Raw genomic sequence first — 14,271 nt, 5'->3', positions numbered from 1 at the left:
GTATCAAGGGTCATAGTGACCAGCCTGGGCAATATAGCAGGACCCTGTCTCTACAAAAAAAAAAAAAAAAAGTCATAAACGCTAACACTTTCACACCCTTTGGACCAGTTCTTCTTTGGGGTATCTTAATAAAATAATCTTGGCCTGGTGCGGTGGCTCATGCCTGTAATCCCAGCACTTTAGAAGGCCAAGATAGATGGATCACCTGAAGTCAGGAGTTCAAGATCAGCCTGACTAACAAGGAGAAACCGCATCTCTACTAAAAATACAAAATTAGCAGGGCGTGGTGGCGCATGCCTGTAATACCAGCTACTTGGGAGGCTGAAGCAGAAGAATCACTTGAAACCAAGAGGCAGAGGTTGCAGTGAGCCAAGATGGCGCCATTACACTCTAGCCTGGGCAAAAAGAGCGAAACTCTGTCATAAATAAATAAATAAATAAATAAATAAATAAAATAATCTTTAATGCAGAAAATGCTAGACACGTAAAGGTGTCCATTGTCACATTAATATTTTTAAAAATGGAAGCAACGTAATATCCAACTCTAAAATTAATATTTATGTGAAACATGAGCCAAGAAAATACTCATAATGTTAAGGAAGGAAATCAGCAGAACATAGAACTGTCTTTACAGATGTCATTAAAGTAAGAGCTTTAGAAAGCATACATACAGAAAAAATAGAACAGAAGTACATCAAAGTATGATAAAGTTTCTGTTAAAGAGATCACAGGTGACTTTTAAATGTTTTCTTTTTATCATGTTTTCCAAATTTTCTGAAACATGATTAGGTAGTTTCTATAATTAAAATATAGTATACAAATATGGGAGTAGATGGTATTTATTAGGCATCTATTCCTTATTTGGCACTGTTCCAGATGGGCATAATCAGGGCAGGTGTGGAGACTGGGTTTCAGACCTGTGCAGGTTGCTGCAGATCTTGCCTGGGGTATTAGGTGACCATGAGAGAGTTTGACCTTATCTGTAAAGAGCTGATAAGTGGCATTTGGTTTTTACTTTACTCAGATACATCATCAGCCCAGCTGCCCTTGTTCTCCTCCTCAATAAGCTTGCTTCTGTTCCTGATATCTACTTTCTGACCACTTCCTTCTACACATCAAATAATAATGAAAACAATAATAATATTTCTTTTACATTTTTAATAGTGCTTCACATTTTTCAATGCTCTCCAACACAATGTTTTACATAACTTTATAGCAACTACTACCAACAAATCCCCACTTAAATTTAATTACCACAACTCTGTGAAATAGGTGTTATTTTCTCCAGGTTTGTTTATTCTCTGCTTAGGTGCTGTGCCAGAAGCCACACAGCTGATAAGTGGTGGATCCATCTTGAATTTGACTTCTAGACACTCCCTTTCATAAGACAGTGGGAGTTTAATCATGGATAACAATTCTTCTTTGGATTAGAACTTAATTGGAGGACAGATTGGCAGCTCAGCTAACCTTACTGCCATCACCATTAGACAAATAAAGATAAATCTGTACACTACCAGTTTCCTCAATATTCTCATGCATTCATTTCTTGGAATTGACAAACCATGGACCAGATGTCAAAAGATTCTGTGAGGGTCAGGCATCTTAGAGACGTTACTGAGTTTCTAGATGGGTTGACATTTTAAAATGAAGCTTTTCTGGAAAGAAGATTGGATTACAGGTGCTAAGAAACTTGCTTGCTATGGATGGCTAAGCAGGCACCTGTCTTGTGCCAACAACCAGACACCTCAAATGTGGAATTAGAGAACAGTGCAGTGAATGAAGTCATCACACTCACTTCCCACACGTTGGGCATTCTAAGGAACTTTGGATCTCTCGTCTTTCATCCCAATTGTGTCGCAAATATTTCTAAACATTTGCCAGATTACCAAGAGAGCTTTAAAATTTAATTTCAAGGACTAACCAAGCACCTGATGGATTTTGTCGTATCTGAAGATCAGAGAAGGCTGTTCTTTAAAAAGAAAACATAATTTTGGCAATAGTGACACTAGTTCAGAAAGAAGTTCTTTTAGGATTTTGACTCTACTTACCTCTAGGAAATTAAAATCCAATAATAGAGAATTATAAATATCTTTGGTTCTTGGTTCCTGGGGTACTTTTTTTTTTTTTTTTTTTTTTTTGAGACGGAGTCTCGCTCTGCCGCCCAGGCTGGAGTGCAGTGGCCGGATCTCAGCTCACTGCAAGCTCCGCCTCCCGGGTTCACGCCATTCTCCTGCCTCAGCCTCCTGAGTAGCTGGGACTACAGGCGCCCGCCACCGCGCCCGGCTAGTTTTTTGTATTTTTTAGTAGAGACAGGGTTTCACCGTGTTAAGCCAGGATGGTCTCGATCTCCTGACCTCGTGATCCGCCCGTCTCGGCCTCCCAAAGTGCTGGGATTACAGGCTTGAGCCACCGCGCCCGGCCGGTTCCTGGGATACTTTTAATGGCCAAAGTAACCCGGGCAATTCTAAAAGTAACACAGAGCTATTCTTAAATAATATAATCATCTTAAGAAATGATAAATTCATAATTTGCTCCAGCTGTGAAAAACTGTGCACATTAGGTGATCAGGAGATTTTTTAAGGTCTCTCTTAAAATTTTCCATTGAAAGTAGAGATTTTTAGACATTTAAAAATCCAGCTATACACCAATTGTGAAAGATATACATAGTCAAATGGACACAGACCTTGAACGTCAAGAGTTAAGAAAAAAATATTCTAGACATTACTACCCCAAACCAACCTTGTATAATAACTAATGTAGAATTTAAAGTGAAAAGCATTAAATAGGAACATGTTATAATAATATTAATGATAAAGAGAGTAATTGGCCAGGAAGGTATAACAATTCTAAGCCTGAATACATCAAACAACACAGCATCAAAATATAAAAAACAAGGCTGGGTGCAATGCCTTGTACCTATAATTTCAACACTTTGGAAGACTGAGGTGGGAGGATTGCTTGAGACCAGGAGTTCAAAACCAGCCCAGGCAACATAGTGAGACCCCATCTCTACAGAAAGAAAGAAAGAAAGAAAGAAAGAAAGAAAGAAAGAAAGAAAGAGAGAGAGAAAGAAAAAAAAGGCAGGTTTGTATAGAGAAATAAACCAAAACCACCTACAATTAATTATATTGAGATATTTTAGTATACTGTATCAGAAACTGACAGATGAAGCATTAAGATATTTCAAGTATTCGTATGAATATAGACAATTTTAACTATACGATCAGTAAATTGATTCCCCATCCCTCTATTTGTGTGTGCATGTGTGTGTATCTGCACTCAACAAATAAAGAACACATATCCTTTTCAGGCACACATGGAATATTTGTAAAAATTGTTAAATACTACTTCATAAAGAAAATCTCAAAAAATACCAAAGAATCAATATGATTTAGATAAAATCAGAAATCAATATTAAAAGCAGAACTCAAGACTGAAAATATAAGCAAAGGTACATCAATGTTGTGTGGGAAACAAACAAACAAAAAAATTAAATTAAAAATATAACCAAAGGAACCCATATATTTGAAAGCTAAAATAAAAATCACAAACAAAACAAAGAAATGACTAAGGAAAAACTAACAAACAAAATAAAACCCCACCTTTCTAAATACTTAAGAATAAAACAAAATTTAAAATGGAAATTTAAAAATAATTCAAACTAAAAAACAATGAGAAGAGAGAATCGCTTGAGGCCAGGAGTTCAAGACCAGCCTGGGGAACATAGTGAGACCCCTCCGTATCTGAAAGAAGGAAGGAAGGAAGGAGGGAGGGAAGGAGAGATGGGAAGGGAAGGGGAAGGGAGGGGAGGGGAGGGGAGTGGAGGGAAGGGAAGGGAAGGGACGGGACTGGACGGGACGGGAAGGGAAGGGAAGGGAAGGGAAGGGAAGGGAAGGGAAGGGGAGACAGAAAGAAAGAAAGAGTTGCACTATCTCTGCTCACTGCAACCTCTGCCTCCCGGGTTCCAGCAATCCTTCCATCTTAGCCTCCCGAGTAGCTGGGACTGCAGGTGTGGGCCACTCCGTCAGGCTAATTTTTAGTAGAGATGGGGTTTACCCATGTTGTCAAGGCTCGTCTTGAACTCCTGGGCTCAAGCAATCTGCCCACCTTGACTTCCCAAAGTGTTGGAATTACAGGTGTGAGCCACTGCACACAGTAGACATAGAAAAGCTTAATAGACCTATAACAATTAAATTGGTAAATCTTAATAAAAGTATAGCACCCTCTGCCCTCAAACACACAAATTGTCATTTCAGATTGTTTTATACACAAATTCTACCATAACTTTGAGGAACAGATTATCTTTATGTTACCATACAGAAAAAGAAAAAGGAAAGAAATAGTAACAACAAACCACAATAAATATTGGAAATAAATGTATAGGCCAATCTATTTATAAACAAAAATGTAAATAATCCTAAATAAATTTTTAGTAAGCTAAATTCACATAATAAGCAAATAAGTCTTATCCTAGGATTCTAATAATTTTTAACATTTAGAAGTCTATTCGGCCGGGCGTGGTGGCTCATGCCTGTAATCCCAGCACTCTGGGAGGTCGAGGCAGGTGGATCACCTAAGGTCGGGAGTTCGAGACCAGCCTGACCGACATGGAGAAACCCCATCTCTACTAAAAATACAAAAAGTATCCGGGTGAAGTGGTGGGCACCTGTAATCTCAGCTACTCGGGAGGCTGAGGCAGGAGAATTGCTTGAACCCAGGAGGCGGAGGTTGCGGTGAGCTGAGATCGTACCATTGCATTCCAACTTTCGCAACAAGAGAGAAACTCTGTCTTAAAAAAAAAAAAAAGAAAAAAGAAAAAAAGAAAAGCAAAAGAAAAAAAAGAAATCTATTCATGTAAATTAGCTTGACTTTAATAGATTAAAAGAAAAAATAAAAGCACTGAATAAATCTGGAGAGCATTTGTTAAGATTCAATATTGATTTAAGATAAAAACTTTAGCCAATCTGGAATGAAAGGAAATTGCCTGTCCTTAACAAAAGATATCTATTCACAGTTAGTATCACACTTAACATTGGAATATGAGAAACATTCTCTTTGAAGTCAGCAGTGTGACTGTAATCAACATGCTACTGGATGTGCCCATGAAGATACCAAGTTTTCGTTTCAGATAATGTGCTTTTACTAGAAAATGTAAGAAAATCTACAGATAAATGCTATAAGGTAATAATATTTTTTTTGACAATATCAGTGTTCAAAAATCAATAGCACAATTGAGAAAATCAATGACACTGAAAGTAAGTTTTCCAGTTAGATCAAGGCAAAAATAGAAACTTCAAATGACTTAAAATCAGGAGTGAAAGAGGAAACATTACTACCAATCTTACAAAGTAAAGGAGAATATGAATAACATTATAGGAGAATATGAATATGAATAATCGAACACTGACAGATAACCTATACAACTGGCAGATTCCTATATAACACAAAAATTACTGAAACGGACTCAAGAAGAAATAGAAAATCTGAACAGATCATAACAAGTAAAGAGATTGAATAAGTAATCAAAAAACTTCCCACAAAGAAAAGCACAGGGCCAGATAGTTTCGCTGTTGCATTGTACCAAACATTTCAAAAAGAATTAACACCAATCTTTCATGAACTCTTCCAAAAAATAAAACAGTAGGAAACATTTCCAAACTCTTTCTCCGAGTTGAGTATTACCCTGATATCAAAACCAGACAAAGATATCACAAGAGGAAAATACTACAGAGCAACAGCCTTTATGAATATAAATGCAAAAGTCCTTACTGAAATACTAGAAAACTAAATCCAGAAATATATCAAAAGGATTATACATCATGATCAAAAGCGATTTATCCCAGGAATGAAAGGTTGTTTTAAAATCTAGAAATCAATCAAAATAACACTCCATATTAATAGAATAAATGACAAAATCCAGACAATCAACTCAATCCAGGCAAGAAAACAGCTTTTGACAAAATCTAACACCTTTTTGTGACAAAACACTCAATAGGCGGTAAGTGGTGACTCACACCTCTAATCCTAGCAATTTGGGAGGGTGAGGTGGGAGTATTGTTTGAGCCCACGAGTTAAAGACCAGCCTGGGCAACATGACAAGATCCCGCCTCTATAAAAAATTTAAAAAATTAGCCATGTGTGATGGTACATGCCTGTGGTTCCAGCTACTCTGGAAGCTGAGGCAGGAGGATTTTTTGAGCCCAGGAGGTCCAGGCTGCACTCCAACCTGGGTAACAGAGCCAGACCTTGTCTCAAAAAAAAATGAAAACAAACAAATAAACAAAACAAAACAAAACAAAACAAAAAAAACCCTCAACACTCTAGGAATAGAAAGGTACTTCCTCAACCTGATAAAAGGCATCTACAAAAAATCCGTAACTAACAACATATTTCAAATGGTGAAAGGCAAAGTTTCCCCTTAGATCAGGAACAAGAAAAGAATGTACATTCTCATCACCTCTATTCAATATTGTTTCGGAGGTTCTATCCAGGGTTGTTAGCCAAGGAAAATAAATAAAAGGATTTTGAAAGGGAGAAGTAAAACTTCTCTGTTTGCAGATGACATGGTTTTGTACATGGAAAGTACTAAGGAATCCACAAAAGAAACTATTAGAGCTAATAAATTCAGCAAGTTTGCAGGACATATAAAATATATAAATCAGTTTTACTTCTATATACTAGCAATGGATAATCTGAAAGTGAAATCAAGAAAACAATTCCATTTGTAATAGCATCAAAAAGAATAAAATACTTAGAAATAAATTTAATGAAAGCAGTGCATGCAAGACTTGTACATTGAAAACTACAAAGCGTTGCTGAAATAAATTCTTTTTTTATCAGTGTCTCAGCAAAAGATCTAAATAAATGGGAAAGGTATCCCATGTTCATGTATTGGCAAACTTATTGTTAAGATGACAATACTCCCTAGATTGACATATAGAGTGGATACAATCCTAAATCCCAACACAATATCAAAATTCCAGCTGCTTCTTGTTTTATTGTTGCGCAAATTGACATGCTGGTCACAAAATTCATATAGAAATCCAAGGGACCCAGAGTAGCCAACACACTGTCTAAAATTAAAAATAAAGTTGAAGGACTCACACTTCATAATTTCAAAACTTAATGCAAAACTAGAGTAATCGAGACTGTGTGGTACTGGCAGGAGGGCAAACATATAGATCAACAGAATAAAATTGAGAGTCCTGAGATAAACTCATACATCTATAGTAATTGATTTTCAACAAAGGTACCAATTCAATCTGGTGGGAGAAGAGGAGTCTCTTCAATAAATAGTGCTGGACAACTGGATATTCATATGCAAAAGAATAAACTTGGACCCGTAGTTCACACATATACACAAATTTACTCAAAATGGATTGAAGACCTAAATATAAGAGCTAAAATCACAGAACTCTTAGAATAAAACATAGGTATAAATCCTTGTAAACTTGGGTTATGCAATGGTTTCTTAAATGTAACTTTTAAAGCTCAAGCAACCAAAGAAAATATTGAAATTAATAAAAATTAAAAACTTTTGTGTTTTGAGGACTCTACCAAGGAAAATGAAAAGATAACTTACAGAATGGGAAAAAGTATTTGAAAATCATATATCTGATGAGGGTCTAGGTCTAGGATCAAGGACTAATAAAGAACTCTTACAACTCAATTATACAAAGACGATCCAATTAAAATGGGCAAAGGATTTGAATATACAGTTCTCCAAATAAGATACACAAATGGCCAACAAGCACATGAAAAGATGGTCAACATCACTGTTCATTAGGGAATGCAAATCAAATCTACAATGAGATAAACCCACTAGAATGGCTATAATTTTTTAAAAAGGACAATAACAAGTGTGGGTGAAGTTGTGGAGAAACTGGAAACCTGATATTGCTGGTGAGAATGTAAAATGGTGTAGCCACTTTGGAAATGTTAACTCGAGTTGCCATATGACCCAATTATTCCACCCTTAGGTACACACCCAAGATAACTGAAAACATATATTATACAAAAATTTGTAAACAAATGTTCATAGCAACCTTATTTATAATAGCCCAAAGTGGAAACAATTCAAATGTCCATCAGCTAATACATGGACAAGCAAATATTTATCCTGATAATGAAATATTACTCAGCCATGAGAAGGAATGAAGTTCTGATACATGCTGCAACATGGATGAACCCTGAAAGTACTATACTGAGAGAAAGAAGCCAGATGCAAAAGGCTGCATACTGTATGGTTTCATTTATGTGAAACTATTTATCAGAATAGTCAAATCTATAGGAAGAAGATAAGTGGTTTTCAGGGAGTAGGATGAAGGGGACATGGGGAATGACAGCTCGGGGTTACAGGATTTCTTTTCAAGATGACAAAAATGTACTGGAATTAGTAGTGGTGGTTGGCCAACCTTGTGAATATATTAAAAACCACTAAATTGTATACTTTAAAAGGGTGAATTTTATATCATGTTAATTATTTCTCAATTTGAAAAAATAACATTCCTGAGAAACAACTAATTAAAAAGATAACTTAATAAATGAACTTACAATATCAAGAAAAAAGCCAAGGGTAGTGGCTCACGCCTGTAATCCCAGCTCTTTGGGAGGCCGAGGCAGGAGGATTGTTTGAGCCCAGGAGTTTATGATTAGCCTGGGCAACATGGTGGGACCCCGTTTCTATGAAAAAAAAAAAAAACAAACGGAAAAAAAATGAACAAACAGAAAGAAATTAGCCAGGCATGGTGGTGAATGCCTTTGGTTCCAGCTAGTTGGGAGGCTGAGGTGGCACCATTGCACTCCAGCCTGTGTGACAGAGTAAGACCCTGTCAAAAATTAAGAAGGAAGGAAGGAAGGAAGGAGAAAATAACTCTTAGGTAACTAGGAATAAATCTAACAATGATTTGCTACAGATTGAGGAGATTCTAAAATTTTATTGAAGGCCATAAAAGAAGATGTAAATAAATGGAGAGGCATTGCATATTTGTGGATGATGGCAATGACGTTACAATGTTAACAATAATTCATTTTATGTCTTGTTAGACACAAAAAGCACAAATAAAAATACAAATTTAATTAACATTAAACTTAAAAATTTAAGCAGAGGCAAAAGATATAAATTAAGTAAAATCAAGTTTAGGATGGGAAAAGATATTTACAAGTGTATGATCAACAAGGAATTAATATGTAGAATACCTAAAGCATTTATATAAATCAATAAGAAGAAGACAAAAATATTGAAAATTGAAAGGTTATGACCAAGAAATCCACAGAAAAGAACACTTAAGTGGCCGATAAACTAGTGATTGAAGCACAGTCTGACTAATCGTGAGGACAATGCAAATTATTATTATTTTTTTAACCTTTCTTTCATAGGTTATTGGGGTACAGGTGGTGTTTGGTTACACAAGTAAGTTCTTTAGTGGTGATTTGTGAGATTTTGGTGCACCCATCACCCAATCAGTATACATTGCGCTGTATTTTTTTTTTTTTTTTTTTTTTTTTTTTTTTTTGAGACAGAGTTTTGCTCTCATTGCCCAGGCTGGAGTGGAATGGCTCGTTCTCGGCTCACCGCAATCTCTGCCTCCCTGGTTCAAGCGATTCTCCTGCCTCAGCCTCCTGAGTAGCTGGGATTACAGGCATGTTCCACCACGCCTAGCTAATTTTGTATTTTTAGTAGAGATGGGGTTTCTCCATGTTGGTCAGGCTGGTCTTGAACTCCCGACCTCAGGGGATCTGCCTGCCTCAGCCTCCCAAAGTGTTGGGATTACAGGCATGAGCCACCACACCCAGCCCCCTATTTGTAATCTTTTATCCCTTGCCCCCTCCCACCCTTACCCTGCAAGTCACCATAGTCATTGTATCATTCTTACACCTTTGCATCCTCGTAGCTTAGCTCCCACATATCAGTGAGAATATACGATGTTTGGTTTTCCATTCCTGAGTTATTTCACTTAGAATAACAGTTTCCAATCTCATCCAGGTCGCTGAAATGCTGTTAATTCATTCCTTTTATGGCTGAGTAGTATTTCATTATATATATATGTGTGCATATATACACACATATATCTCACAGTTTCTTTATCCACTTGTTGATTGATGGGCATTTGGGTTGGTTCCATGATTTTGCAATTGTGAACTGTGCTGCTATAAACATGTGTGTGCAAGTATCTTTTTTGTATAATGACTTCTTTTCCTCTGGGTAGATTCTCAGTAGTGTGATTGCTGGATCAAATGGTAGTTCTACTTTTAGTTCTTTAAAGAATCTCCACACGATTTCCATAGTGACTATACTAATTTACATTCCCACCAGCAGTGTAGAAGTGTTCCCTGATCACCACATCCATGCCAACATCTTCTATTTTTTTTATTTTTTAACTATGACCATTCTGAGCAATGCAAATTATAACAAGCAATCACACTCATCAAGTTGGGAAAATTAACAGGACTAATAATTCGCCAAATGTTGAATTTTCACCAATTGTTGGTGAAAACGTGAGGAAACAGGAATTCGTAGACATCTCTGTTGGAAGTATAAATTGCTGCCATCACTTTGGAGAATAATTTGGCAATATCTAATAAATTTCAAGGTGTGCATACCCTTCGAACAACCCAACAACTCTTTTTCTAGATACATGCCCTAAAGAAGTTTTCAGCCATGGTCACCAGGAATAATTTGCCATGAACAAGAATGTTCACTGCAACACTACTTGGAAATAGTAAGACATAGAAACAGCTCAAATATCCACTGATAAGAAAATGGATAAATAAATTATGGTTTATCTATGTAATAAAACACTATAATTCAGTGAAAAAATACATTGATCAATTAACTTGCAGCTCTACATGTATCCAGTTGGACATCTAGAAACATGTTCAGTGAGAAAAGAAAAGTTATAAAAAGATTCACAAACTATCATATGACTATACAAAAGTAAAGCAAAGTAAAGTATGATACTGATACAGATCATTATAGGTAAATACAGATGAAGTAAATTTGTTGTTATTTTTGTTTGGCTTTTTGTTGTTGTTGTTGTTGTTTTGAGGCAGTCTCTGTCATCCAGAAGGGAGTGCAATGACTCAATCATGGCTCATTGCAGCCTTGATCTCCCAGGATCAAGTGATCCCCCACCTCAATTTTTTGATTTTTTTGTAGAGACGAGGTCTCGCTATGTTGCCCCGTCTGGTCTGGAACTGCTGGGCTCAAGCAATCCCCCTGCCTCAGCCTCCCAAAGTCCTAGGATTACAGACATGAACCACTTCACCTAGCCTGAAATAAATGTTCAATAACATGGGTTGAAGGATATGTATCAACTTCAGGAAAGTAATCACCTCTGGCAGGGAAGGGAAGAAATGGGATGGTGACAACTGTATTGGTTTTGTTTTATTTTTTAATATTTATTTATTTATTTAGAGATGTAGTTTCACTCTGTCACTCAGGCTGGAGTGCAGTGGCACGATCTCAGCCCACTGCAACCTCCGTCTCCCAGGTTCAAGTGATTCTCCTGCTTCAGCCTCTTGAGTAGCTGGGATTACAGGCATGCACCACAACACCCGGCTAATTTTTGTAGTTTTAGTAGAGACAGGGTTTCTTCATGTTAGCCAGGCTAGTCTCGAATTTTTGACCTCAAGTGATCTGCCCACCTCAGCCTCCTAAAGTGCTGGGATTGCAGGTGTGAACTACTGTGCCTGGCCTGACAACTGTATTTGTATTGTTTTACCTTTTGCTAAAAAGCATCTGAAGCAAATACATTAATAGTTGTTAAAACTGAGACGTAGATATGTGGCTCTCTTTTGATATTTTCTGTATTTTATATATCTTTGAAATATTTAATAATTTATTCTAAAATGTAAATACAATCTTTGTTTTGTTTGACAGTAGAAATTGATGTTTGATACTGGGGAGTCCTTTAACCTCTCTCGCATAGGTTCTCCTTACTCAAAGGGGAACAGTGACCCTTCTTTTTCTATCTGATGGGATTTTGGTGAGAATCAAATACACTGATACACAAGAGAGCACTTTGCAAACTATAAATTCTTCTTAATGCGTGATACTTTTGTTATCACGTAAAATGAAATGGCAAAAAAATAAAAATAATAATGAGCTAAGAACAGATCAATCTGAGATTTACAACTACAGCTCACACTAATTTTGAATTAGGTTATAGATAAAGAAAAGGTACTCAATTTCTCCTTCATATTTCCCCAGGGTGTTCTAAACCATGCAGATAAAGGCCACTTGCCCAGGAAGGGGAAGCAAGAAGGTCCTGGTTTCACCGTGAACACAAATGACTGTTTTGGCAGTCTACCTTACTATCCACCAGACTAGTCTTTCAGAGAAAATGCCAGAGGCAGCAACTGAAAGCAGCTTGTAGGAGTCATCAGTGACCCGAAGCAAATCATTTGAGATAAGATAAAGGCGAGCTCTTGACATTCCTGGGACAAGAAGACCTGCCCTGCGAGACTGTGAGCAGCTCAGCTTCTCCTACCCTGGGGAAGGTAATTGATGAGTTAATTAACATGCGCAGCAGATGCATCACTGTCAATAGAAGATGGACTGCTTCTGGTCCTCACTATCATTACTAAGATGATCTCAGCCTTTCAACTTGGTTGGGAGAAACCAATTTCCTGGGAGAAATCTCAATAAAATTGTTTTCCTATCATCAGGTGGAAATCTTGTTAAGTGCTCCAAGGACCCTTGGTTTTATGGGTTTGTTTTTACAGCCCCCAGCAGCCTTGGCTAGGATTTCATTCTAAAATAACATTTCCTCTCTGTAAAAAATGTCTTGTTGCTCCAGGCGCTGGGGCTTAGTGACCCTCATGAGTTTTTGACTGCAGGAGGCTGAGGGGTGAACTGGAGGTTTGCAATTTATGTCAAATATGCACACAGGGACACACAGTTTGATCTGTCCCTTCTGCCTCCTCTTTTTTCCTACATTACTCTCTTAGAAGATGAGATGATGACTCCTGCTGTGACTATCCTGACAGTACCCCCATTCAACAATTCAGAATTAGCAGTAGATGTACAGTAAATTTGTTTTTTTCCTTTTAAATAGACTTTATTTTTTTTCTTAGAACAGTTTTAGGTTCACAGCAAACTTGAGCGGTAAGTAGAGTTTCCATTACACTCCCTACTCCAACACACGCACAGCCTTCCTCCATTGTCAACATCCTACACCCAGAGTGGTACATTTGTTACACTGATGAATCTACATGGACACATCATTATCACCTAAAGTCCATAGTTTGCATTAGGGTTCACTCTGATGTTATGCATTTTATGGATTTGGACAAATGTATAATGACATGTATCCACCATCATAGTACCCTACAGAGTAGTTTCTTGGCCTTAACAATCTGTACTCCACCTATTCATCGCCCACTCTCTTCCTAACTCCTGGCAACCACTGATCTTTTTCCTGTCTTCCTATTTCTGCTTTTTCTAGAATGTCATACAGTTGGAGTCTTACAACAGGCTACATACAAAGGCTACAGCCTTTCCAGATTGGCTTCTTTCACTTAGTAAAACACACTCAAAGTTTTTCTGTGTCTTTTCATAGCTTGATATCTCACTTCTTAGGACCTGATTATTTGGTGCAAAATCATATTCCCTTGTCTGGATCTACCACAGTTTATTTATCCTTTCACCTACTGAAGGACATCTTGGTTGCTTCCAAGTTTTGTCAATTTATCTTTGGGTAAATAGTAAGGAAAATGATTGCTGGATATATGGTAAGAATATGTTTAGTTTTGTAAGAAACTGCCAAACTCTCTTCCAAAGTGCCTGTACCATTTTGTATTACTACCAGTAATGAATGAGAGTTCATGTTGCTCCACATCCTCACCAGCATTTGTTTTTTCCATGTTACGGATTTTGGTCATTCTCGTAGACATGTAGTGGTATCTCGTTGTGTTAGTTGGTACTTTCCCAATGACGTAGGATATGGAGAATCTTTCCATGTGCATATTGGGCATCTGTATGTCTACTTTGGTGAATTGTCTGTTCAGACCTTCGGCCTATTTTTAATCAGTTTGTTTTCTTATTGTTGAGTTTTAAGAGTTCTTTGTCTATTTTGGATAGCAGTCCATTATCAGATGTGTCTTTTAAAAATATTTTCTCCCAACCTGTGGCTTGTCTTCCCATTTTCTAACAGTGTTTTAGACAGAGCAGAAATTTCTAATTTTAATGAAGCCTGGCTTATCAATTATTTCTTTTCTTTCTCTCTCTTTTTTCTCTCTCTCTCTCTTCCCTCCCTCCCTCCCTCCCTC

At 37.1% G+C, this 14,271-nt stretch overlaps 1 long non-coding RNA gene across 1 annotated transcript in view; it reads left to right on the top strand.

Moving 5' to 3' along the window:
* Positions 1-13,691, top strand: part of LOC105544052 — a 16,677-nt gene extending 2,986 nt beyond the window's left edge. Inside the window, exon 4 of the long non-coding RNA XR_001006709.1 lies at positions 12,212-13,691. This is a non-coding gene — a long non-coding RNA (uncharacterized LOC105544052). The remainder of the gene's footprint in view (positions 1-12,211) is intronic.
* The last annotated feature ends 580 nt before the right edge of the window (positions 13,692-14,271 follow it).

The sequence above is a fragment of the Mandrillus leucophaeus genome, unplaced genomic scaffold, assembly GCF_000951045.1.
Source record: "Mandrillus leucophaeus isolate KB7577 unplaced genomic scaffold, Mleu.le_1.0 Scaffold297, whole genome shotgun sequence".
NCBI lineage: Eukaryota > Metazoa > Chordata > Mammalia > Primates > Cercopithecidae > Mandrillus > Mandrillus leucophaeus.
The sequence above is the reverse complement of the archived record's forward strand: the minus strand, read 5'-3'. Positions and strand labels throughout refer to the sequence as shown.